The 26,473-nt window shown below is 45.4% G+C and overlaps 2 protein-coding genes across 7 annotated transcripts in view; one reads left to right on the top strand and one right to left on the bottom strand.

Moving 5' to 3' along the window:
- LOC310851730 (phospholipase A2 inhibitor 25 kDa subunit-like) overlaps positions 1 to 26,473 on the top strand; it is a 1,159,037-nt gene that overhangs the window by 62,780 nt on the left and 1,069,784 nt on the right. The gene's annotated exons all lie outside the window — the stretch shown is intronic.
- The window catches only part of LOC310851617 (phospholipase A2 inhibitor and Ly6/PLAUR domain-containing protein-like), a 309,684-nt gene that overhangs the window by 106,914 nt on the left and 176,297 nt on the right, over positions 1 to 26,473 (bottom strand). Inside the window, exons 1-3 of one of the 6 annotated variants that reach the window (XR_014567781.1) lie at positions 6,289 to 6,383; positions 4,910 to 5,032; positions 3,654 to 3,803 (exon numbers count right to left, since the gene is read on the bottom strand). The exons of 4 other annotated variants lie outside the window; for them this stretch is intronic. The gene's annotated coding sequence lies outside the window, so the exon portion shown is untranslated. Of the gene's footprint in view, positions 1 to 3,653; positions 3,804 to 4,909; positions 5,033 to 6,288; positions 6,384 to 26,473 lie in introns of those variants that run through there. One more of the 6 variants, XR_014567782.1, reaches the window with a different exon arrangement.

The following is a 26,473-nucleotide window of genomic DNA, read 5'->3' as shown; positions in this document are numbered from 1 at the left end:
CCTCTTGATTCTAGCAAATTATCTTGATGTATGTCAGAAGCAACTTGCGAGGTGACCATCTGCAGAAGTGGGTCATTAAAATAACAGATTAGCACAGCAACACCTCAAAGGAATGGAGGCTGCTCCCTGTGTAATAGGGTTAAGTTTTATTAGAATATGAGGGATGTGACCGTTCTCAGGAAAAGACAAGCTTCCAAGACAAGAATGCTACTGTGCCTATGAGAGGGACAGAACTCCTTGTTGTGGACACCTTCATTGTAGGATTCAGGTTGTATCTATTTATAAATAAAAAATAAATCATAAAGGCACCACAATGTCAGCTGTGTATTTTGGTCCCACAAGAAACAGACCCTGGGTTGAAGCACACCTGGTACCCCTAGAATCTCAAATCACTTGGATATAGGGGTGATGTGTAACAACATCTTAAAAAGGTAAAGGTACCCCTGCCCATACGGGCCAGTCTTGACAGACTCTGGGGTTGTGCGCCCATCTCACTTAAGAGGCCAGGGGCCAGCGCTGTCCGGAGACACTTCCGGGTCACGTGGCCAGCGTGACATCGCTGCTCTGGCGAGCCAGAGCCGCACACGGAAACGCCGTTTACCTTCCCGCTGGTAAGCGGTCCCTATTTATCTACTTGCACCCGGGGGTGCTTTCGAACTGCTAGGTTGGCAGGCGCTGGGACCGAGCAGCGGGAGCGCACCCCACCGCAGGGATTCGAACCGCCGACCTTTCGATCGGCAAGTCCTAGGTGCTGAGGCTTTAGCCCACAGCGCCACCTGCGTCCCATTAACAACATCTTAATATCCAGTAAAAATATGGCTGGGAAAAGGGGCACTGGCACTGTGCAGGATCAGATCCTCCCACCTATCAGAAGGAGGATCTGATCCGGTAGGTTGCTGCTACAAGGGGCAGGAAGAAGGAGAGGCCTTTTTGGAAAGACAACCCATCCCTTCTCAGCTGCCCAGTAGGTCCATCTTTTTCACAATTTCTTCTTATGCCTGCCTCTCTGTCCTGCTTGCCGCTACACTCCTTGAGAGGCCCTAATAGTCCTGGAGCTGATCAACTGAACCTGTATCCATGTGGGGCTGTCTCACCCCATTTGAATGAGGCTCAGGTTCTCTGCTAATATACTAAGGATCCAGGCCATAGCCAAATCCAGTGCACAGCCCTAACATGCTAAGGACTCCAGAATACCTGGAAGTAAAAAACAAAAAACAAGCAGCATTGATGTTTATTGACACTGAAAAGGCATTTGATAATATCTCTTGGTCATTTATGCATAAGGTTCTAGAGGAGGTGGAATTTGGTTTAGAAGAGGAATAGATGCAATTTATTCAGAGCAACAAGCAAGATTGTTAATAATGTTATTACAGAAAAATGTAAAATCATGAAAGGGACAATACAAGGATGTCGCTTATCACCATTATTGTTTATTTTAATATGAGAAGTCCTGGTGAGAAACATAAAAGCAGAAAAAACTATTAGAGGAATAGTAGTAGGAAATAAAGCATATAAATTGAAAGCATTTGCAGACAACCTTGTTATAATGGTTGATGACCCCCCAAATTCACTATTGAAAGTATTAGAAAAAATACTGAAATTCGGACAGGTATTAGGTTTTTAATTGCATAAGAATGAGACTAAACTCTTAGTGAAGAATGTTTCAGAGCAAGATAAAAAGGAGATACAGCAGAAGACAGAGATAGGTATATTTTAAAAAGTTAAATATTTGGGAATATGGTTGACAGCTAAGGATATTAATATATTTAAAGACAACTATGAAAATTATGGAAAGGAAAAAAGGAAATTAGAAATCTGGGGAAGGATGAATTTGTCTATATTAGGCAGAATGCCAGGGATCAAGATGAGTATTTTGCCAAAAGTGTTGTTTTTATTCCAATCAATCCCAGTGATAAGCAATGCGAGCTGCTTCAAAGAGTAGCAAAGAGATATTTCAAGATATATCTGGAGAGGGAAGAAACGAAGAATAAAACATAAATTATTAATAGATGTTAAAGACAGAGGAGGCTTCTCTCTACCAGATTTAAGACTATATTATGAAGCATCCTGCATTTGTTGGATCTGGGAGTGGATAATTCTAAAAGAAGCTGATCTGCTGGATCTGGAAGGTTATGATAATAGATTTTATTGGCAAGTGTATTTATGGTATCATAAGGCCAAAGTACATAGAAGATTTCATAATCATATAATAAGAAATGTGATATTTAAAGTTTGGGAGAAATATAAAGATTTACTAGAACAAAAAACACCATGGTGGCTTTCCCCGTGACAAGCAGTATCTTTTTTAAAAAGGTAAATATGAGGACAGGTTGGCTGACATATAGAGAGCAGTTAACAGAAACAGATAATCAATTAAAATTAAAAGATTATGAAGAAATCAGTAGAAAAGTAACCGACTGGCTACAATATTTTCAGTTAAATGAAACCTTTAAAAATGGTGAAAAGAAAGGATTAGTTATGAAGTGTCAAAGTTTCAGAGAGCAATTGTAGAAAACAATACAAAATTGCTGTCAAAAATGTATAATTTGCTTCTGGAGTGGGATACTAAGGAAGAACAAGTCAAATGTGTGAAGATCAAATGGGCAAAAGACGTGGGACATAATATACAAATGTCAGACTGGGAAAGGCTTTGGAAAACAAATTTACAGCATGTACCCAACCGAAAGAAAATTATAATAAAATTATGTACCGGTGGTATTTAACCCTGGTTAAACTAGCAAAAACATACAGAACAAGATCCAACAACAGAGGGTACATTTTATCATATGTGGTGGAAATGTAAGGTCATTAATAACTTCTGGGAAATGATCTACAGTCATACCTCAGGTTACAGACGCTTCAGGTTGCGTTTTTTGGGGTTACGGATCCCCTGTATCCCAGAAGTACCGGAACAGGTAACTTCCGGGTTTCGGCGGTCGCGCATGCGCAGAATCGCTAGATTGCGCTTTGCGCATGTGCAGAAGCGCCAAATCACAACCCACACATGTGCAGACGCGCTGCTGCGGGTTGCAAACGTGCCTCCCGCATGGATCACGTTTCGCAACCCGAGCGTCCACTGTATAATGAAATGAAAAAAAATATTTAGAGTAACTTTTGTAAAACAAAAAACCAGCAGCCTTTTAAATAGGTATTATAGGAGCAGAGGTTCCAAAAGACCAGAAGAAATTGTTGATGTATGTTACAACGGCCACCCGGATATTGCTAGCCCAAAGATGGAAAGAGGAAGCAATCCCTACTAAAGAAGACGGGCAGACCAAGTTAATGGACTATGCTGAAATGGTGAAATTAATTGGAAAGCTCAGAAACCAAGATGAGAAATTTTAAAAAGAATGGGAAACGTTTATTATATATTTACAAAAGTACTGTAAACATCTTAATACATTGGCAGGTTTTTAAAAACACTTGTAATTTTAGAGACGGTACAGGAAACTCGAGGTTAAAATACAAATTTGGAGTAGAAAGGATATGCAGTTAAAAAAGATTTTCTTTTCTTTTCTCTTTTTCTTCTTTAATTTTTTGATGTAGTGTTTGTTCTCTTTTGTTTATATGCGATGCTTGTTACACTTGCAGAAAACCCAATAAAAACATTATTTCCTTTAAGAAAAGGATTCTAAAATGATGCAGAAACTTACGGCTGAGAGTTTCACTGTTACACAGATCAGTGTTGCAGCAGTGCCTCTTCATCTGAAAGAATTTGCCATCTGCTGCAGTGAAGCTGTAATCACCTGAGAAGCAATAGTGGGATGACGAGCACCAATTCGAAAGTTGCACTCGGGGATCAACTATGAAAAAGAATTTGAAAGAAATATTTAGTTCAGGGGGCGGGATGCAGATTTATAGCTTCTAAGGCACATTCATTGTAATGGTTCTAGGTTTCTACGTTGCCTGAATCAAGACCATTTCAAACTGACAATATGGAAAAGTATTATTAAATTGGGCAATGGAATGTATGCAGAACTTCATTTCAGGTCAAAATTGTAGCACAAAGACTCATGCCTGCCTCTATGCATCTGATAATGCATGTGACATACACTGCACCCTCTCTACTAGTTGATTGTAAGAGTTTGCAGGTTGGGGAAAATGCTTCCCTGAACTCTTGTTCCCAACGCAAGACACTTGGCAAGACATTGCATTGCACCAACTTTACTGCCCCCTTGCCTCTCTCCCTCCAAGAATGTAGCAGTGATGTTGGAGGTTCATCAGGGTGGAGGGGCGCACTTTGAATCAAGCTGGGTAACTGAATCCCTTTTTAGAGGCGAACTACATGAATACTTTCTTTATATTGGTTCCTTTCTCATTGTTTCATCACTGAGAATTACTTCAAAATAACTTGAGTGGGGGGGAGGCCATGGAGCCATGAAAGTTTGAAGTATCTTCAACTCCAATCCCGATTACATAGCTTTTGAATAGTTTTTATAGATCTGTGAAAGGACTCTCAATTTTAAGGTCATTTATGACAAAGGGGATGTTCAGCTTATATTCCAGGCTTATTGTCCTAGTTTGATAACCAAAACTAATCTGGAGTTCATTGGTTTGGCTCTATAGGGATTTCTGGTTGATGCAAATCAAGTTCTCCAAGCTTGGCGATCAGCCCCCAGATTCGGCCACTGGTTGTGATCAGGTGATGTTAGATTCCCCATTTTCATATGCAAGCCATTCCTTACTTCAGATGTTGTTGAGCTACATCTCCCATCTTCCCTGACTGGTGGCCAGGCTAGCGGAGGCTGATGGAAGTTCTAATCCATCTACAGCTGAAGTGTCACAGTTTCCTCACCTCACTTTTTCATAGGTGAGTTGCCCCAGCATAGACTTCTATATGCTAGTAGAACCCTTAAAGTTCACCTATCTTAACCTGGATCTAATCCAACAGCAAAAGACAAAGTCTTACTTATATTTGTTCGCAGAGCACTAGCAACACAGGAATCTTGGTTTGAGTCACAAGTTTTTTCCACATAGCCATATGTTGTCAGTCCAGTCTTGTTATAGGCAGTTCTGCACTTCCTAGCCAGTGCTGAGGACAGGAGCAAAATATTACTTCATAGATTATTATTACCATTACCATTATTATTATTTGGTGTTGTGGTTTGCTTAATGAGACCCAGAGGAGGAGGTGATAGTGAATTAAAACTTTTAAATTAAAAGGGGTTCAATTTAATAAGCATTTTAATAGAATAATATGAAATGATATGAGTAAAACACTCATTAATTAAAGCTCTTGAAGCCATTGACCAGAAAAAGTAGCATATTTCAGACATAAGTTGCTGGAACCCACAGTAAGACAGAGTGTTGCACCTTTGCTGAGGTCCTAATTGTGTGCTTCCCATAGCCAATGTGTTGGCCAATGTGAGGACAGGTTCCGGGACCAAGGATGAACAAATCTATCAGTTTTGCTTGCTCTCAATTTCAAATTTTTCAAATTTATTTATCTGCAGCCAAGCTCAAGGCTGTGTACTTGGTTCTCCCTTCCCCATTTTATCCTCAGAAGGTTCCTGTGAGGTAGGTTAAGCTGAGTGATTGTGCCTGGTCTAGGATCCCCCAGTGAGCTTTGTGGCTCAATAGGGATTCAAACCCTGGCCTCCTGGATCCTTGTCTACCACTCTCATCACAACTGCAAACTGGCTCTCTTAAATTCAGCTCCCCAGATTTCTACAATCAACGAGTAGTAGTAGCAAAACTGGATCCTCAGCAGTGGGTTTCTGTGATCTGTTCCAAGAGGATGGTTTTTTTCTTATTAAAATGTATTTAATTTCTTCCTGCTATGGCCATACTTTGTTTTCTCCCATTTCCTTTCCTAAGCAACTTTTACTCACCATTTCAATGGAATTACTATTCTGTCCTATTTTCTAAGTCTTATTTTCTCCCCCTCTCCCATTGAAGAAAAGATTGTTCACCTTCTTAGTACTTTCTCTGCATTTTGAAATCATATCCAACATTTTCATCTGACCATCTCTTGCCTTTGCACATCCCCCATCTGTTTCCACACCTAACCATGTGTCTGTCTCGTGTGTGTGTGCATAAACACACACCCACACACACCCACACACCAACAAACACAACACACACACACAGAGGGAGATCCTTGATTTGTGTGTTTTGCTGGAACTCAATAGAAATAAACTCGCGACTTGACTCTCCCCTAATTTCTCTTGGTAACCCAGCAGTCCTTGCTCTCTATGGTGTTGATCTACACTCCCAACTCCCCTTCCCTCCCAAGCAGCAAGTTCTCTTCAGTGTCCTCTAAAGGTAATTTAATGTTCCCCATCTTACCTGGACAAAGCAGGGCCAAGAGGAGGCATGCTCTCAGGTGTGCCTTCATCATTCTAGAAAGATTAGGAGACTCAGAACAGAGATGGATCAACAAGGATATTTATTCAGGTAGAGGCTTGCCTGGAGAGATTTATAGGCCATGGATTCATGTCGGAGGCAACACTTGGGAACAAATAGTTCAGTGAGGTCTGGAAATGGGGGTTGTTTGTTCATTACAAAGATAAAGAGGGACATATTAAAATTCAAAGTTCGCTGTTGGAATTCTCTAAATTATTTCTCTATAATCTCATTACTTGTTAATAGACACCTCTCAGATTTATTCCTAATAATAATAATAATAATATTTTTACCCCACCCATCTGACTGGGTCACCCCTGCTGCTCTGGGTGGCTTCAAGTATATACAGAAACATTCTTCTTCTTCTTCTTTGGCGATCACTTGAAGCCTTGTAAGATTGTCTTCTATAAACACGGTGTCAGGGGCTCAGGAGCAGAGGCACAGGGGAGAGAGGAAATGGAGAGCGAAGGGGAAGAATCTGAGGGCAGCGTAGGGGAGTATGACAGTGGCACGAGAGATTCCATGAGCTTCTCCAGCGAATCAGAAGATTCCCAGAGGGGGGCGCCGAGGGCCAGGGCAAGGGGGGTCCCAGGGGGGATGCACCAGAAGCAAGGGGCCAGCGGGGACTCCCAAAGCAGCAGCGGGAGATCAGGACCAGCTCCCCCACCAGAGCGTAGTGGGGGGGGGAAGAGTCCCATGTATCAGGGCCAGCGTCTCCTCCAGCAGGGAGAGAAGATGAGTCAGGGCTGACCACGCCTCTATCGGAGAGTGAGGGAACGGAGGGGAAGTCAGGTCCAGCTAGCCTCCCCGAAGGGGGAAGCAGTGACAGGAGCAGTGTAATGGTCAGGAGAAAGGTTGCCGGCTGGGCGCGCGCGCCAAGTTCAAATGTACAGGCGCGCCGGACAGCAGAAAACCCGGATTGGGAACCAGGTCCTAAAGCCCGCCAGAGGCGGGGTGAAGACTCAGGGGACTCAGCGTCAGAAGAGTCTAGAAAGGGCAAGGCCCCAGCGGACAGGCGGACCCAGAGGGGGAAAGAGCAAAGGAGGAGGTGGAGCAAGGCTAGAGTCTTAAACTGGTGTCTGGGGGGAGGAGATTCAGACGGAGCTTCAGCGGTCTAGAGTTTGAGACGTAGAGCTGTGCGTCTCAAATGGCTTTGAAATTGAAACTGAACTTCAATAAAGACTTTTGTATATGACAACGAACTGGCGTTGGTCCTTTGTGAGCTGGGACCTCAGGCAGCTCTGACACACGGTTTTAACAATGAGTCTGTAAGTGACTGTGGAGAACAATTCTGGACCCACACGTCCTTCCACTGTGGGGACATTGGTTCCCGGGCAGGAGTTGATCACGGTGTGGATTTGCCAAGCATGCCTTCCTCTTAGCATGTTTCTCCCTTGTGTCCTGAGTTTGAGTGTCTTCAAAGCCCATGACACCTTTGGTAAAGGCTGTTCTCCAACTGGAGCGCTCGCAGTCCAGTATTTCCTAGTTGTCTATGTTTATACTACATTTTTTTAGATTTGCCTTGAAACTGTCTTTTAACCTCTTTTGTTGACCACCAGCATTACACTTTCCATTTTTAAGTTTGGAATAGAGTAATTGCTTTGGAAGACAATAATCAGGCATCCCCACAACATGAGCAGTCCAACAAAGCTGATGTTGAATAATTATTGCTTCAACACTGGTGCTCTTTGCTCCATCCAGTATACACTGATATTGTTTCGCCTGTCTTCCCAAGTGATGTGTAAGATTTTTCAGAGACACCGTTGATGGAATTTTTCAAGAACTTGGAGATAGCATTTGTAAGTGGTCCAGGTTGCACAAGCATACAGTAAGGTTGGTAGTACAATGGCTTTGTAAACAAGCATTTTGGTTTCCCTGCGAATGTCCCGGTCCTCAAACACTCTACACTTCAATCAGGAGAAAGCTGCACTTGCACAGCTCAGGCAATGCTGGATTTTGGCATCAATGTTGACCCTTATGGAAAGATAACTGCCCAGGTAGGAGAAGTTGTATTCTAAAGGTTGGGAGGTCATTCCACAGTGTGGGCACACTACCAAAAAGTTTCTCTGCCTGGTTCCCTCTAAACTCACTTCTCAAATTGAGAGAAATGCCAGAAGGCCCTCAGAGCTATATCTCAGTGTCTGGGCCGAATAACAGTGATGGAGACTCTCCTTCAGAGAAAGCTTGGATATCAGATTCAAATAGAATGGGCTGTGGGTCACATGGATGCAATGGAGGCGTTATCCATTAAAACTGATCCTCCTGTCTTGGCCGTGATATGTTTTTCTACATCTTTGAGAGCTATGATGGGGTTAGATACCACCTCTATTGCATATTTAACATGTTTTCTTTAGTGTTATAACATGCCGTACACTTCATAGTTTTTTTCCAGAGGTTTTCCCACTCATTCAGCATTATAGGGTGTCTAATATCTTGATCCCATCTAATCATAACTGCCTTAACCAGTCAAGGAGGAGTCGGTACACCTTTGATATTATTTTCATATTATTATTCACTATTTCCTTCTCAAATTTAGAAGGTTTGATAGCAAATCAATTCTTCTCATCCTATTTAAATGTCTTGCAGAGTTGATGATATTCCAGCCAGCTCAAGAGCTGATAATCATAATTTAAATATTCATGTCAACCGAAACGGTTGTTATGCCCTTCTAAATTTAATAGCTCGTTATTTTTAAGATAACCCTAGTCTGTTATCCAAGAAAAGCAGACTGTTTCATAATATAATTTTAGGTCAGACATGCCAAAAAAACACCCTTTCTTTAAGGTCAATAAGAAGTGTGTGCTTTATTATTGGTCTGTTTCCAGACCAAATGAATTTAAATATTTCCCTCTGCCAGTTTTCAGTGCAGCTTGTTTGCCATATAACTGGAATGGCTTGAAACAAAAAAAAAAGCATCTTTGGTAAAATATTTAATTTAACAGCCGAAATATGTCCCACAAAAGATAATTTTAATTTGCTCCAAATTTACATATTCCTTTTAGCTTTAGACCATGCCTTGATGTAATCATCTTCATAAAGATTAATATTTTTTGTGTTAACCATATTCCCAACAATTTTATTTTTTGGCAGACTTTTAGATGTGTTACCCTTTCAATTTCATCTTTTTCCAATTGGGAGAGATTTTTTGCCATTAATTTTGTATTGGATTTGTTCAATTTAAACCCCAATACCTTCCCAAAGTTGTTAATTAAGACTCTCTCTGGGATTTTCGGTTGTGATGATAAGGTCATCTGCAAATGCCCGCAATATATATATATATATATATATATATATATATATATATATATCAGGGAACTGCCATCGGAGCCAAGAGTGGAGGTAAGGCTCCCTAGCGATGCAGGAGAAGGGTCCAGTAGGGAGAGAGGGAACACTTCCTCTGAGGAAGGAAATCAGCGTGACACCAGGAAGAAAGGGGAGCAGGAAAGGACTTCGGAGAGATGGCTCCAAGACTCTTCCACAGAGACCAGCGGGGAGAGCCCAGGACCTCCGCTGGCCACACCCACTCTGCGCAGAAAACTTCCGCGCAGGGAGGCTAGGCGGAGACTTGGTGTGAAAGAGCTTTTATGCTGGAAGAAGTTCAGGAAACGCCCACTGACGGATTCTGCCAGTGACTGACACAGCCACGGAGAAAGGGCTGTCCAGCCAGGGAAAGGTTTCCTAGAGCAGCGGCCACTTACGCACGAGCAACCCCAATTCCCTTTACAGCAATCCATCAGTCCTTGACGTTGCTTGTGCACAACGACAGGACAGGCAGCATCATGAGTCTAACCGGAGGAGCAGGCGCCGGAGAAGGAGCAGCGGCAGTGCCAAATCTGGAGGAGAAAAACCGAGATTTGGAACAGCAGGTGGCCCTGTTAGCGGCACGGCTAAATGAAAGGCGGACTCAGGATGCCCAGGGGAAGCCCACCCCCATAGCAAGGAAGGTACCGGGACTGGTGCACAAGTTTGGGGGAAACCCCAGAGATTATAATGCATTCAGGACGGAGGTACAGTACGCGTTGGAACTGCAGTATGATGACTTTGCTGACGATGGGGAGAGGGTGGCTTATGTTATCGGCCATCTTCAGGACGCGGCCAGAGAATGGATCCGGCCATCAATGGCAACGCAGATTGCTTCCCTAAAGGACCTTAGGAAATTTTTTGGCGCCATGGATACCATGTTCTCAAGTGAAGTGGAGCAGAGTGTGACGCACAGGGAACTGATGGCGTGCAAGCAGGGGGGCCAGTCAGTTAGAGAGTACTGGTCGCGTTTTGCGATGCTTATCCACAGACTTGGGTGGGAACTGGGTTCGGAATCCGTGCAAATGCTGTTTGAGGAAGGCTTATCCCCCTCGGTGAAGGATGAACTTTCCCGCGCGCCCCGCCCTCAATCGATGGATCAGCTGACTAAGGCTGTACTTGTGATAGGAGTACGCCAAGAAGCGCACGCTCTAGAGAAGCGGGAAGGGAGAGGAGAGCGTTGGCATGACAACCGCATTCCTGAAATACCGGATCAACCTTCCCAGCCAGTGGAACCAATGGAGATTGGGGGAGCGCGCGGGGGGGGGGCGTTCAAACTCCAGCGAAGTTCGAAAGAAGGAGGGGAAAACAGTCAAGAAGTGTTTTCTCTGCCAACAGCCAGGACATTTTGCCAGGGTCTGCCCTCAGAGGAAGGCATGGCAAGGAATGGTGGGGGCTGCTGGCTGTGAGGAGGAGGGGGATAAGGAGCAGGGAAAAGCCAACGCTTGGTTGCCGATCAGCGGGCACAGCAGCCAGGCCAGCAACCAGTAAAAGTGCCCAAGCCAGACCCACCCCCAAGCAGCCATAGCCATAGAGGTGGTACTAGAACTCCCTAATGGGCACCCAATCAAGGTGAAGGCACTGCTGGATTCAGGCAGTTCTTGCAATTTTTTCAGCAAGGATTTTGCGCTGGAGCACCAGCTCCACCTCCTGCCTCTAGAGTGTCCCTTACAAGTAACGACCATTGATGGCAGAGAACTCCTGGGAGGGGAAGTGATGCACCAGACTCCCCCCATGAAAATGAGGGTTTCCAGACACACAGAAACCATTGCCTTCCACGTAGCCACACTGGCAGGACCACCAATCATACTGGGGATGAGCTGGTTGGCACTACATGATCCAGTAGTGGCATGGCACCAGCGGACAGTTACTTTTGGGTCAGCTCACTGCTTGGAACACTGTCACGGGGAGGAAACCCCGAGGATGGCCGTAGCCAGGGTGGCAGGGATGGCAGTGGGGGGAAAAGGGAAGGTACCACCACAATACGCTGACCTGCAGGATATCTTCAGTGAGAAGGAAGCAGATAGACTACCCCCCCATAGGCCCTTTGACTGTCAAATCAACCTACTCCCAGGAGCTCAGCTGCCAGTGGGTAAACTGTATGCCATGTCGGACAGGGAGATGCAGGAGTTGCGGGAGTTTATTGACAAGAACCTGAAAAGAGGTTTCATATGAGAATCAAGGGCGGTGGGAGGCAGTCCGGTGTTCTTTGTGGACAAAAAAGACACTAAACAGCCCAGATTGGTCGTAGATTTGAGGGCATTGAACCTTGTATCGGAACCAGTGACCTTCCCAATGCCCAGGATTGACGATATTTTAACCAGGGTGAGGAAGGGGAAATTTTTTACCAAGCTGGACCTTTGGGGAGTGTACAATTTGATTAGGATGAGGGAGGGGGATGAATGGAAAACCACCATGTTCACCCCTCTGGGGGCCTTTGAGTACCTAGTTATGCCTTTTGGATTACAATCAGGCTCCGCCTGTATTCAATCTTTCATGCACCACGTGTTGGGATCCCTGCTGTACAAGAATTGTGTGGCCTTTTTAGATGACGTGTTAATCTATTCGGAGAACGAGGAGCAGCATGTCAGAGATGTCCGGGAAGTGCTAAAGAGGCTACAGGAGCACCAGTTGTGGGTCAAACTGGAGAAGTGCCAATTCCACGCCCGAGAGGTCGAGTTCCTGGGATACAAGTTGTCAGACAAGGGCCTAGCTATGGACCCAGGCAAGGTGCAGGCGGTGCTGGAATGGAAGACCCCCAAGACCCAGAAGGATGTGCAGAGGTTCCTGGGGTTTGGGAACTTCTATCGGAAGTTCATCAAGAACTTCGCCCACTTAACCACACCCATCACAGATTGTCTCAGTAGCAAAAGGAAGTCCATCTGGACAGAAGAGGCACAGCAATCTTTTGAAAGGCTAAAGAAGGCTTTTGCTTCGGAAGAGCAGCTCTTGCACGTGGATCTGCAGAAGCCAATGAGGCTGGAGACAGACGCGTCAGACCGAGCCGTGGGGGTGGTGCTGCTACAGCCGGGAGACCATTCCAGCTGGAGGCCGTGCGCCTTTTTCTCGAGGAAGCTGAGCAAGTCGGAGCAAAACTACACGGTGTATGACCGGGAACTGCTTGCAATTTATGAAGCTTTTCGATGCTGGAGACATTTGTTAATAGGGGCGCAGCACAAGATCCAGGTGTGCACGGACCATAAGAACCTGGAATACTGGAGGACTGCACGGGTACTCAACCAGTGACAGGTGCGATGGGCTCAGGAGTTCTCCAAGTTTTTCTTCGAGATTCGGTACGTGCCGGGAGAGGAAAACATCAGAGCAGACGCCCTCTCCCGGAAGCCAGAGTACATGGAAGGAGAGGGACCACCAGAAGCCCGACATGTGATCCCCGAGAACCGATGGGTGTGTGGGGGAGTGTTGGTAGGGAGACGAGAACTAGCCGGGCTGACGAGAGACGACGAGTTCGCCCAAACCAAAATCAGGGAACTCAGGGGCGAAGGAGATAACCATGGGGGGGTTGAGGAGAAGGAAGGGGTACTGTATTACCAGGGGATGACTTGAGGAAAAGGGTACTCAAACAACTCCATGATAACCTGGCGGCGGGGCATTTCGGTCAACACAAAACCATGTTGCTTGTCACCAGGCAGTTCTGGTGGCCAAGAGTGAGGGAAGATGTACGGGAGTACGTACGGGGGTGCGACCGCTGTCAGCAAGCGAAGGGCGAGAGGGCAGCGCCCACGGGGTTACTGGAACCCTTACCGACACCGGGAAGACCATGGGAGGTGGTATCCATAGATTTTATGACCGATTTGCCCAAGTCAAGGGGCAAAACAGCCGTCATGGTGGTTGTCAACCTGTTAACAAAAATGTGCCATTTTATCGCTTGCTCGCATGCAGTGACGGCAGAGGAAACTGCCAGGCTGTTTGTGGATCACATCTTCAGGCTGCATGGCGCCCTCTTGAGGGTTTTGTCCGACCGAGGAAAGCAATTTATTTCCAAGTTCTGGAGGAAGCTCATGAGCTTGCTGCAAGTCGAAGTGAGCTTCTCGACGGCCAGACACCCAGAGACCAACGGGCAAGCGGAAAGAGCGAACAGTATACTCCAACAATACCTACGCTGCTATTTCAGCAAGAAGCAGAACGATTGGGTGGAGAAACTAGCGCTGGCCGAATTTGCCTACAATAACGCTGAACATGTGTCCACGGGAATGAGCCCGTTCATGGCTAATTATCCCCAGGGCCTTCCCAGGGGAAGGGGAGGAGAGGTGGAGTGTACCGGCGGCAGAGCAGTTTGTGGAAGAAATGGAGGCCTTACACCAACAACTTAAGATGAACTTGGAACGGGCCAAGGAAGTGTACAAGAGACAGGCAGACAAGCACCGTAGGGAAGGGGAAACCATACGGGTTGGGGACCGGGTGTGGTTGTCAACCTAAGGGTTACCGTTCAAGGGAGGTTGCAAGAAGTTGCGGCCAAGGCGGCTGGGACCTTTCGAGGTAACACAGCAGGTTAATCCCGTGGCCTTTAGGCTCAAGTTGCCGACCAGCATGAAACTACACCCGGTGTTCCATAGGTCTCTACTCTCACCATACAGGGAGGGACTGGAATTTCCAGGGCGAGAGAGAGAGGTCCCCACACACCCACAGGTAGAGGAGAGGGAACTTAGTAGTCAAGCCACGGAAATACTTGATTCAAGATGATGAGGGAGACAGGTGGAGTATTTGGTGGCTTGGGAGGGGGAGCCCGAGTCGGAAAACACGTGGGTTCCTGCGGAAACCATCAGAGATGAGTATCTCCGGGGGGGGGGGGGTTCATAGCAGGTTCCCAAGGAAGCCCAAACCAATAGCGAGGTTCTGGGAGGAGCAATTTGGTACCACAGATGATGAAGATTTTATGGGGTTTCCGGCCTCGGAAGAGGAGGGAGGGGAGGTATCAGAGGGAGAGGAATCAGACTGGGAAGATTACCCCGTGAGAAGAGATAGCAGCAGGTGAAGAGCAATGTTTGAATCATCAGAGGATGGGGATAGCTCCTTCCGGGGATTCCCCGCATCATCGGCCGAGGAAAGGGAGGAATTTGGGCCAAAGGAATGGGCCGGAGGTGAGGGGGGTCCTGGGGGGGGGGGAGGTGGATGTCAGGGAACTGCCATCGGAGCCAAGAGTGGAGGTAAGTCTCCCTAGCGATGCAGGAGAAGGGCCCAGTAGGGAGAGAGGGAACACTTCCTCTGAGGAAGGAAATCAGCGTGACACCAGGAAGAAAGGGGAGCAGGGAAGGACTTCGGAGAGATGGCTCCAAGACTCTTCCACAGAGACCAGCGGGGAGAGCCCAGGACCTCTGCTGGCCACACCCACTCTGCGCAGAAAACTTCCGCGCAGGGAGGCTAGGTGGAGACTTGGTGTGAAAGAGCTTTTATGCTGGAAGAAGTTCAGGAAACGCCCACTGACGGATTCTGCCAGTGACTGACACAGCCGCAGAGTAAGGGCTGTGCAGCCAGGGAAAGGTTTAACCAGGCAACGTTGCCTAGAGCGCAGCGGCCACTTACGCACGAGCAACCCCAATTCCCTTTAATATATATATATATATATATATATATATATATATATATATATATGCTTTCGTAGATTTTCACGGGTACAGGAATGCAGGTTTTGGTGTCCTCGGGTGTCTTCCCGTGTAAAAGTTGGGGTGTCTAGGCGACGTTTCGACGAGGTCTCACTCGTCATCTTCAGGCTGGTGCTTTCGGCTTCTTGTTACTGGAACAGAGCGGGATCTCAATGTTTGAGTTCCTATAAATACTGTAGAGGGGGTGTGGTGTCTAGCCTCCAATGTTCTGGGCAGAGAGGAAGTTCCCAGGCTAGTGTGCCTTTTCTTCTTTTGTTCCTTAATTACTTGAGAGATACCTTGAGTGATTTCTTGAGTGATATCCTGAGTACCACTTAGGTGGGTCATTAGGTGTGGATTAGTTGCTAAAGTCTTTGTGTCTTGACCTCTTGAACTTTGTGAAGAGTTTTCCTGAGAAGATGGCTGTATTGCACTTAGTTGTGCTTTGGCTTGGCTTCGTGTATAGGGGCGAGCTGTGGTTTTGTGGCTTGTGTCAGCCAGATCTGTGTAGGGATTGCAGGGGGGTGCAGCATCCGGAGGTGCCACCATGGATTGGCTACTGGATGGTGTCAGTAATTCATCTGTGGAGAGGGTCTGGGTTTGGGTCTGGTGTGGTTGATTGGTGTTGGCGTTCTGTGTGCCTCTGGATCTGGTGTCAGTTTTTGTGGGGAGGGCTAATTTCCAGATGTCTGGCAAGCGGGATGTGTCGTCACGCTTGTTCATGTTGTGAGGGTGTTTCTCTATCTCGATGGCTTCCATGATTATTCTCTTGTGGTGATGTTCCGTGTTAAAGAGCAATTTGGAATCTGCAAAATTAATTTCGTGTCCTGTTTCTTTCATGTGTTGGAAAAGAGAGGAAGTTTTTTCTTCTTTTTTGACGGCATTCTTGTGTTCTGCGATACGTGCATTTATTCGTCTGTTTGTTTGTCCAATGTACGTGGCTGGGCAGACTTTGCAGGGTATTTCATAGATCCCTTGGTTTTCCAACTGGATTTTATCCTTGGGGTTTCTGAGGATATTGGCTATTTTTTGGTTGGTGCAAAAGGCTGTTTTGATATTGTGTTTATGGAGGATTTTGCTAATTTTATCTGTAGTGCCCTTGATATAAGGAAGGAGGGCCATGCCATTGTTTTCTTCTGTGTCTTGGTTTTTGGGGGGTGTTTCCTTTTGGATTAGCTTCGTAATCCTGTTTTGCTGGTATCCATTGGCAATTAACACATTTGAGAGATTCTGTAACTCAGTTGTCAAGTGGTCTTTGTCAGCCAGGCGTTTGGTTCTGGAGATGAGAGTCTTGGCTACGGAGTTTATTTGTGCAGGGTGGTGGTTCACCTATCTGGAAAAAACCACCAAATCCAAAATAAAAGCCTCTCCTATCAGTGAAGAAATCCAGCTAAGAATCATCCCCAGAGAAAAATCATCCAGATGCCCCAAACTCTACGGCCTCCCCAAGATACACAAAGAAGGAACACCACTCAGACCAATAGTCAGCTCCATAGGCTCACCTCTACAAAATCTCGCTAAATTTCTCGCCAAGCAACTTCAGCCCTATGCAGAATCCATCTCTTCACACGTACCAAACTCCTTCCAGTTCATAGAAACAATAAAGAAGCAAAACCTACATCCTAATGACCTACTTGTGAGCTTCGATGTTGTATCTCTCTTCACACAAGTGCCCATTAATGAAGCCTTGACAGCTATTCAAAACAAATACAATCCCCCCGAATACATCTTGGACCTGACCAACCACTGCCTAACCAACACGTACTTCATCCACAATGGACAAAGATACAAACAGATAGAAGGAGCACCTATGGGATCACCCCTCTCACCGGTCATCGCAAACCTGTACATGGAACACTTTGAAACCAATGCTTTAGACAAGTCAGAACCCAAACCCAAACTTTGGCTCAGATATGTTGACGACACCTTTGTAATTTGGCCACACGGGAAGGAAAAACTGGATAGCTTCCTCACACATCTCAACAACTTACACCCCAAAATACAATTCACTATGGAAATAGAAGCCAACAACCAACTTCCCTTCCTTGACGTCCTAATCTACAAAAAACCTGATGGCTCCCTAGGACACACTATCTACCAGAAAAAAACACACACCAACCGCTACTTACATGCACAATCACACCACCACCCTGCACAAATAAACTCCGTAGCCAAGACTCTCATCTCCAGAACCAAACGCCTGGCTGACAAAGACCACTTGACAACTGAGTTACAGAATCTCTCAAATGTGTTAATTGCCAATGGATACCAGCAAAACAGGATTACGAAGCTAATCCAAAAGGAAACACCCCCCAAAAACCAAGACACAGAAGAAAACAATGGCATGGCCCTCCTTCCTTATATCAAGGGCACTACAGATAAAATTAGCAAAATCCTCCATAAACACAATATCAAAACAGCCTTTTGCACCAACCAAAAAATAGCCAATATCCTCAGAAACCCCAAGGATAAAATCCAGTTGGAAAACCAAGGGATCTATGAAATACCCTGCAAAGTCTGCCCAGCCACGTACATTGGACAAACAAACAGACGAATAAATGCACGTATCGCAGAACACAAGAATGCCGTCAAAAAAGAAGAAAAAACTTCCTCTCTTTTCCAACACATGAAAGAAACAGGACACGAAATTAATTTTGCAGATTCCAAATTGCTCTTTAACACGGAACATCACCACAAGAGAATAATCATGGAAGCCATCGAGATAGAGAAACACCCTCACAACATGAACAAGCGTGACGACACATCCCGCTTGCCAGACATCTGGAAATTAGCCCTCCCCACAAAAACTGACACCAGATCCAGAGGCACACAGAACGCCAACACCAATCAACCACACCAGACCCAAACCCAGACCCTCTCCACAGATGAATTACTGACACCATCCAGTAGCCAATCCATGGTGGCACCTCCGGATGCTGCACCCCCCTGCAATCCCTACACAGATCTGGCTGACACAAGCCACAAAACCACAGCTCGCCCCTATACACGAAGCCAAGCCAAAGCACAACTAAGTGCAATACAGCCATCTTCTCAGGAAAACTCTTCACAAAGTTCAAGAGGTCAAGACACAAAGACTTTAGCAACTAATCCACACCTAATGACCCACCTAAGTGGTACTCAGGATATCACTCAAGAAATCACTCAAGGTATCTCTCAAGTAATTAAGGAACAAAAGAAGAAAAGGCACACTAGCCTGGGAACTTCCTCTCTGCCCAGAACATTGGAGGCTAGACACCACACCCCCTCTACAGTATTTATAGGAACTCAAACATTGAGATCCCGCTCTGTTCCAGTAACAAGAAGCCGAAAGCACCAGCCTGAAGATGACGAGTGAGACCTCGTCGAAACGTCGCCTAGACACCCCAACTTTTACACGGGAAGACACCCGAGGACACCAAAACCTGCATATATATATATATATATATATATATATATATATATATATATATAATGATATTCTCCCCAGCCGCATGATTCAGAATAACATCAGCAGAAATGTGTTGGAATATTTGGAACTACGAATTGACAAACCAACAATTTTAATGGCGGTCGACGCGGAGAAAGCATTCGATAACATCGCCTGAAGATTTATGACAACTATGATGTTGCAACATATGGAGTTTAAAGATCTGTTCTGTAACAGAATCCAGGCTATCTATACCAAACAAATGGCAAAAATTATAATAAATGGAAATAGATAAGAAAAATGTGAAATTAATAAAGGGACGAGACAGGCATGTCCGTTCTCTCCGTTAATAATCATTTTAGTAATGGAAGTCCTAAATAAGAAAATCAGAGAGGAAAATAATATCAAGGGAATAACATTGGGGAATAATATATATAAATTCAAGGAAATATATAACATTCCTTATTCTTAAAATTATGGAATTTGAGCAGGGGGAACACATTTTGTCCTGGACTCCATCCCAGTGGTGGAGAGATCCAAATGCAACTGGGGTGAAGCCATGAATGCACTTTTTACTTTTGTTCAGAAGGGTATTTTATATACACATCTTGCTCTGAATCCTCCTTCTGGAGAAGCAAGTGGCATTATGAGAGTTTAAGGACAAAGTCCGGCAGGCAGAACACTAAGGAAGGGTGCAGAGTGTGGCCAGTGAGAGATGTGGCCCCTCTCACTTTTGAAAGGGAAAGGAAGGGGCAGGAAGTGGGAGCAGGAGAGCAGGAGGGAATCTGTGTGACCTAGCCAATGATTAGAGCTCCCCCCCCCCTTTCTGAGTAGCAACATTACTTGTAGAAAAGCCTCCTTTAAAATCAGCTGGGCCTCATTCTCAAGGTAGTTGACAGTCTTCTCACTTTTACTTTCCTTTGGAGAATCAGGCTGGGCACTGCAGACCATTTTCAGCCAGCATGTTGTGATCAGGAGCTCCCAAAATCAAAAGGATAGCAAACATGTTAATGCTTTTGTCAGTTTTTGTATCTCTGAGTTATATTAATGGAATCCACCCTAGGACCTTAGAGTTTTGGTGGGGCAGCAGCAAGTAATATTTGATGAAAATATGATCTAGAAACAACGTGGATTCAGGACTGTCCATGGGACAAAGCCACCATTACTCTCTGAGATGAAGGACCTTTACATGATGGGGGTGGGGGAGTGTGAACTTTCCTTTCTTTCTGAATCTCTCTGAAGATTTTCATGTCATCAATTATGGTGTCGCCTCTCTGAAAATATACAATCTTGGTCTATTTCTGAGTTAGCGGAGTCTGTAACCTGAAGCATATGTAATCTGAAGCGCATGTAACCCAAGGTACCACTGTATCTACATAGCAATTTTAAAGCAGGAACTCCTTAAAGAATCCTAAAAGGTTTTGGATATTGAGAATACAGATGATTGTCTGTTTGCAAACGAGGCAGCTGCAGCAAATATTGGTACAGGGCAGAAGGGAAGGTGTCAACTCTCCCTGGTAGGGATACTGCAGGACAATGTACAGCAACTTGTTCTAAGAAGACTGAAAAGTCCATTGAGGTCATATGACTGTGTCCATCATTAAAGCAGAACAACTAATTTAGTGCTATGGTTGTTCTGCTGCAAGGACTGTGTGCTTGAATGGCTTGTGATAATACAGTGGTACCTCGGGTTACATACGCTTCAGGTTGCATACGCTTCAGGTTACACACTCCGCTAACCCAGAAATAGTGCTTCAGGTTAAGAGCTTTGCTTCAGGATAAGAACAGAAATCATGCTGCAGCGTCGCAGCAACAGCAGGAGGCCCCATTAGCTAAAGTGGTGCTTCAGGTTAAGAACAGTTTCAGGTTAAGTACAGACCTCCGGAACGAATTAAGTACTTAACCTGAGGTACCACTGTAATCCTAAATCTCTTCCCACGACGGCTAACACTGCCAACCATATTCTTCAGTGCAAGACTGTAGCCCTCATTTGCTACAGACTGCTAGTACTATCACATCCAAGGTCTATGTGAAGTTGCTTGGTCCTTGATGGATAAAGGTATATTCTGAGCCAGTGCCTCTGTCTTTCCTCTTATTTGATGTGGGGTCTTACTGAGTTCAAAAGAGCAATATTCTTTTTCTGCTCTCTTCTGATCTTCCAGGCCACTAATCAAAGTGCAATGAAAGCTTCAAGGTACTGCTCAGGTGACTGCTCAGCTGGCAAAGCTAGACATAGCTCAGGGCTGCTGAAAGGTGCCAGGGATGCACTGGTAGGCACTGAATGGAATACAATGACTCCAAGACAATTACTGAGAGCTAATTAAATTATCTTACAGAACACCGACACTCCTTGTTCTAATTGTGTCAGATTGTTGGGACAGGGAAAGATACTTTGACTCAGCTGATCTGTTTGGTGATGACTGTCCTTAGTCACATTTTCTTGAATTGAACCCAGCTAGTTGTTTATACCTGCTTCAAATCCCATCTTCCATTTTCAAAAGATAAGAAGAACCCTGAAGTACAGAAGAATCCTTCTTGGAGCAGCTGTTCAGATAGCCATGGGTGCAGGACTATCATGACAGGAGGGCAGTAGCCCCAGGGCCGTCTTTAGCATATGTTCCACCAGGGTGCAAAGATCCACCCAGCACGCCCCAAAAGGTTTTTGGGGGGTGAGCTCAAAGTTGTTGAGCTTTTTATAAGGGGTGCACATCTACGTTTTACAGAGGGGAACAGCAAAAACCGCTAACATGGAAAAATAAAAAGCAGCAGCGTTAGCTCCATCTTCTGTTTTTGTGATCATGCAAAAATGGAAGACAGCACTAGGAGGTGCTACCAGATACATTGATTCTGCAGCTCTTCCGAAAAATAGACCGGCATGACCAGTTTGCGGTCGACCGGTTGGACATCCCTGAGGTAAATAGTTAAGAGCTTAGGCAGGTTCAGCGGCAGGCGCCTGACACCCCCCAGAATTCAGCACCTGGGTGCCCCGCACCCCTTGCACCCCCGGGTAAAGACAGCCCTAAGTATCCCACTCTAACTGTGCGGGTGTGGCAGCAGTGACCCTGGGCCCTCATGCCTCTTTCCCCATCTGGCAGACTAGCAGTGGCTCTGGCTGTGCCCTTTTTTTGCTCTTAATGATATGTCAGCCCTAACAGGAGGCTTTTAAGTATCTCCTTCTTCTCTTTCTATTGCTCTTAGATGCAGAGCAATAGCCTCATTTCCCACTCATACCACCAACAAAGGCGTTTTTTAGCCACACAGCACAGAAGGCACAGAGGACATTCTGCTTTATGCTGTCTATCTTGAGGTGTGCTTCTCTTTGCTTCATTATTTATGTTATGCCTACTTAGCAATGCAACTCCTTCCTTCATAGGCAAAGGTGCTTCTCAAGTTTCCACCCCATCCCTCACCAATAAATATATTTGGCTGGAAAAATTGGAGGTGGCATAGGGATTTCAGCACACTTCTATGCACTGTTGTTGGAAGTAGTAACCATTTATTTCAAAGGGATTATAGTGCAATTCTATATCTGTCTACATAGATGTAAATGCCACTGATTTCAATGAGACTTACTCTCAGATAGTAATAATAATAATAATAATAATAATAATAATAATAATAATAATAATACAGTGGTACCTCAGGTTACATATGCTTCAGGTTGCATACGCTTCAGGCTACAGACTCTGCTAACCCAGAAATAGTACCTCAGGTTAATAACTTTGCTTCAGGATGAGAACAGAAATTGTGTTCTGGTGGCACGGCAGTAGCAGGAGGCCCCCATTAGCTAAAGTGGTGCTTCAGGTTAAGAACAATTTCAGGTTAAGAACGGACCCCTGGAATGAATTAAGTACTTAACCCGAGGTACCACTGTAATAATAATAATAATAATAACTCATTTATACCCTGCACTTCCTGGCCAGGGCCAGGCTCAGGGTGGCTAACACCAAATATAAATTACAATAAAAAGTAATGGGGGGGGGGGACAACAACAAAAAGTTAAAATATGACTTGATACAACTTAAAATGCAGCTTCATTTTAGTAGTAGCCCATAAATCAAGCCCACAAAGGGAGGAGACATCAGATATTCGCCCAAGCCAGCTACCCATGCTGGTCCTACATGGGCCAGCAAAATCCAAGGGAAAATTTATATACCAAAGCCCACATAAGGGTTCAGAGTGAATCCAAGCCAAAGGCCAGGCGGAACAGCTCCATCTTGCAGGCCCTGCAGAAAGATGTCAAATCCCACAGGGCCCTGTTCTCTTGTGACAGAGCATTCCACCAAGTCGGGGGCCAGTGCTGAAAAGGCCCTGTCCTAGTTGAGACCAATCTAACCTCCTTGAGGCTCGGGCCTATTTATGGACCTTAAGGTCCTCCACGGAGCATACAAGGAGAGGCGGTCCCATAGGTATGAGGGTTCTAGGCTGCATAGGGCTTTAAAGATTAAAACCAGCACCTTAAACCTGACCATGTACTCCACTGGGAGCCAGTGCAGCTGGTAAGCACTGGATGAATGTGGTCCTGTGGCAAGGACCCTGTAAGGAGCCTTGCAGCGGCATTCTGCACCTGCTGGAGTTTCTGGGTCAGCTTCAAGGGCAGCCCCGCGTAGAGCCCAGCATAGATAAGTGTGTGTAGTTCTTTATTGCAACTTCTTCAATGTATACTTAGGAGTTTTGGTTCCTCTGGCACTTCCGTCTATCTCCCCTGCCTCACACTCTTGATTCCTACCAATGCAGTCACTGTTTAAGAATCTTCTCTCTCTTAGAAACACCCACCCACAAACACACACAAAGTTTGCTGCCAAATGAAATTATATTGCAATCTATTATGTCCTCACCTGTATTTTAACTCAATCCAAGAAACCAGCCTTCTGTTCCAAGAGTTTCATGTAAATGTTGAATAGCACTGAAGACAGGACAGAATCCTGAGGTCAGTTGTCACAGTCCAATGACTAAGGCTTTGAAAAGGAGTCCTCTCAGTTGTGTCCTTTCGAGGCTAAGTCTATCCAACTCCCTCATCCATTCCACATAAAGCTTGGTTTCCAGACCCTTTATCATTTTAGTTTCCTTCCTCTGCACATGGTCCAGCTTCTAAATATCTTTCTTAGATTGCAGAGCCCGAAACTGGGCACAGCATTCCAGGTGTGGAATGAGAAAGTCAGAATAGAGCAGTACCATTTGTTCCCTTGATCTGGACACTATAAAAATCATTATAGCATAGTATACTTAAAAAGAAACAAAAATTATACACTTTATAAAATTAAGTCAATGCACTCAACATGGGGCTACTTTTGAAGGTGACTCAGAAACTACAACTAATCAAGAATGTGGCAGCTAGACTGGTGACTGGGAGTGGCCACCTAGACCACATAACACTGGTTCTGAAAAATGTACTTTGGCTCCCAATATATTTCTGAGCACAAGTCAAAGTGTTGGTGCTGACGTTTAAAGCCCAAAACAGCCTTGGCCCAGTATACCTAAAGGAGTGTCTCTACCCCCATCGTCCAGCCCGGACACTGAGGCCCAGCTCTGAGGGCCTTCTGGTGGTTCCCTCCCTGGTTACAGGCAACCAGGCAGAGAGGCTTCTCAGTAGTGGTGCCCATCCTGTGTAATGCCCTCCCATCAGATATCGGACTTTGAGAAGACATCTGAAGGCAGCCCTGTTTAGGGAATTTTTTTGTGTTTGATGTTTTATTTTGTTTTAATATTCTCTTGGGAGCTGCCCATAGTGGCTGGGGAAACCCAGGCAGATGGGCAGGGTATAAATTATTATTATTATTATTATTATTATTATTATTATTATTATTATTATTAACCACCAGAACCACAAACTCCAAGGCCTTAGTAAATGACTAATGTGAATATTTCTTTTTCTTTTCCAGATTTCGTTCATAGGAGTGACTTCACTTTCCAAGGATGTTGAACAACAGAATTTTTTGAGAAAGAGTTGGAATTGGAGCAATAGTGCTCTTTTCCAATAGAAATACTATTATAATGCTTCACAAATCTCACATTGACGGGTAATTATGTTTCAGCATAAACCTCCTCCTTTTGAAATGGGATGCAGGACACAGAGAAAAGAGTGCTGTATTTGTGTACTTCATTATGTTTATTATGATAAATATAAATGATTGTGGCAAATAAAAAGCTGGTTCTAAAATGTTTATCCTTCAAATCAATAGTTTGGGATGGGGAATAATGGTATTTCCTTATATAAAGCATCAGTGTTGTTTTTTAATGGAAAGCAACCGGCAAGCAGAGATTTGACAGAACACATCTGTCAACTAAGTGAAATCATAAAAGAGTCAGAACAGGTGGTGGAAGAGACTGGCTGGGCCTAACAATCTTTGTATGTTCAGGTACCTTAGCTTGGTTAAAACAAGGGGCTTGCCCAACCATTGCAATGCTCCCACACCTCTGTATTGTTTAGCCTGGGCATTAGTTGAAAGCAACTGTGCAAAGGAGAATCATATACTCAGGAAGGCCCACATAATGCCAGAGTGATCAAAAGCAAAGGAGGAATGAACCTGTGGAAAAAGATGCTGACTTGGAGGGCTTAATGGTCAAGGAAAGGTGCCCAACAATTCCAACTGGGAAGGACTGGTCCAGTGAGGATCAGGAAATTATGGAAATAGAGAGTGCATGCTTTCCCAGAAATCCTATATTTTTATATTGTAACACAAAGCTCTTCTTTTCATATTGGATCCAATGTTTTTAAGGAACTCTGTGGGAGTCAGACAGGTGCCTCTTCCAGTCCAACCACACCTACACTGTCAGTAAACAGGTACTTTAAATAAATGTGTTCCTCCCTCGGGCTTTATGGTAAAACTGAGCTGGAAACAACCTAATCCTAATGAGGCACAAAGTAATCAACAATTAGCATGTCACACATTTGCTCTTCCCTGAAATCAGGTGAACCTGGAATGTGCTTGCATCCATCAGGCCATTGAAGTTTGCACTATCAGATTTGTAGCTTTTCAGTATGTTTTGTTTTTACTGTAGTCATGACAGCTATCTTCTCTCAAGTATTAGAGCCAGTAAGCCTCTTAATACCCCCAAAAATTCCTCTCTTCCCCATCTTCTCTCTCCCCCTCTCCTTCTCATATTTCCCCTTTCTCGCTCCCCCCTTTCCTACTTTTATGGTGTTCTCTCTTTTACACACCCTAATATCATCATCATTACCATCATTATTGCTATTAATTTTATATACCGTATTTTTCGCCCCATAGGGCACACCTGCCCATAAGGCACACCTACCGTATTTTTCGCACCACAGGACGCACTTTTTCCCCTCCAAAAATGAAGGAGAAATGTGTGTGCGTCCTGTGGTGCGAATGCAGGCTTTCACTGAAGCCTGGAGAGCGAGAGGGGTCGGTGTGCACCGACCCCTCTCGCTCTCCAGGCTTCAGGAGAGCCCCACCGCCAGCCCCACAAGCTCGGGGGACAGCGGGGAGGCGGAACGCTGCCATCCCGCTGTCCCCCGACTTGGCTAGAAGGCTGGCGGGGGGAGAAGCCTGCTCCTCCCCGTCGCCAGCCCCGCAAACTCGGGAGACAGCGGGAGAGGCGCAGCGCGCCATCCCGCTGTCCCCCGACTTGGCTAGAAGGCTGGCGGCGGGAGAAGCCTGCTCCTCCCCATCGCCAGCCCCGCAAACTCGGGAGAGAGCGGGAGAGGCGCAGCGCGCCATCCCGCTGTCCCCCTGACTTGGCTAGAAGGCTGGCGGGGGGAGAAGCCTGCTCCTCCCCGTCGCCAGCCCCGCAAACCCGGGGGGCAGCACTGGGCTCCCACGGCTTGCGGAGAGTT

Source organism: Podarcis gaigeae (assembly GCF_964106915.1).
Source record: "Podarcis gaigeae genome assembly, chromosome: 8".
Classification (NCBI taxonomy): Eukaryota; Metazoa; Chordata; class Lepidosauria; order Squamata; family Lacertidae; genus Podarcis; species Podarcis gaigeae.
The sequence above is the reverse complement of the archived record's forward strand: the minus strand, read 5'-3'. Positions and strand labels throughout refer to the sequence as shown.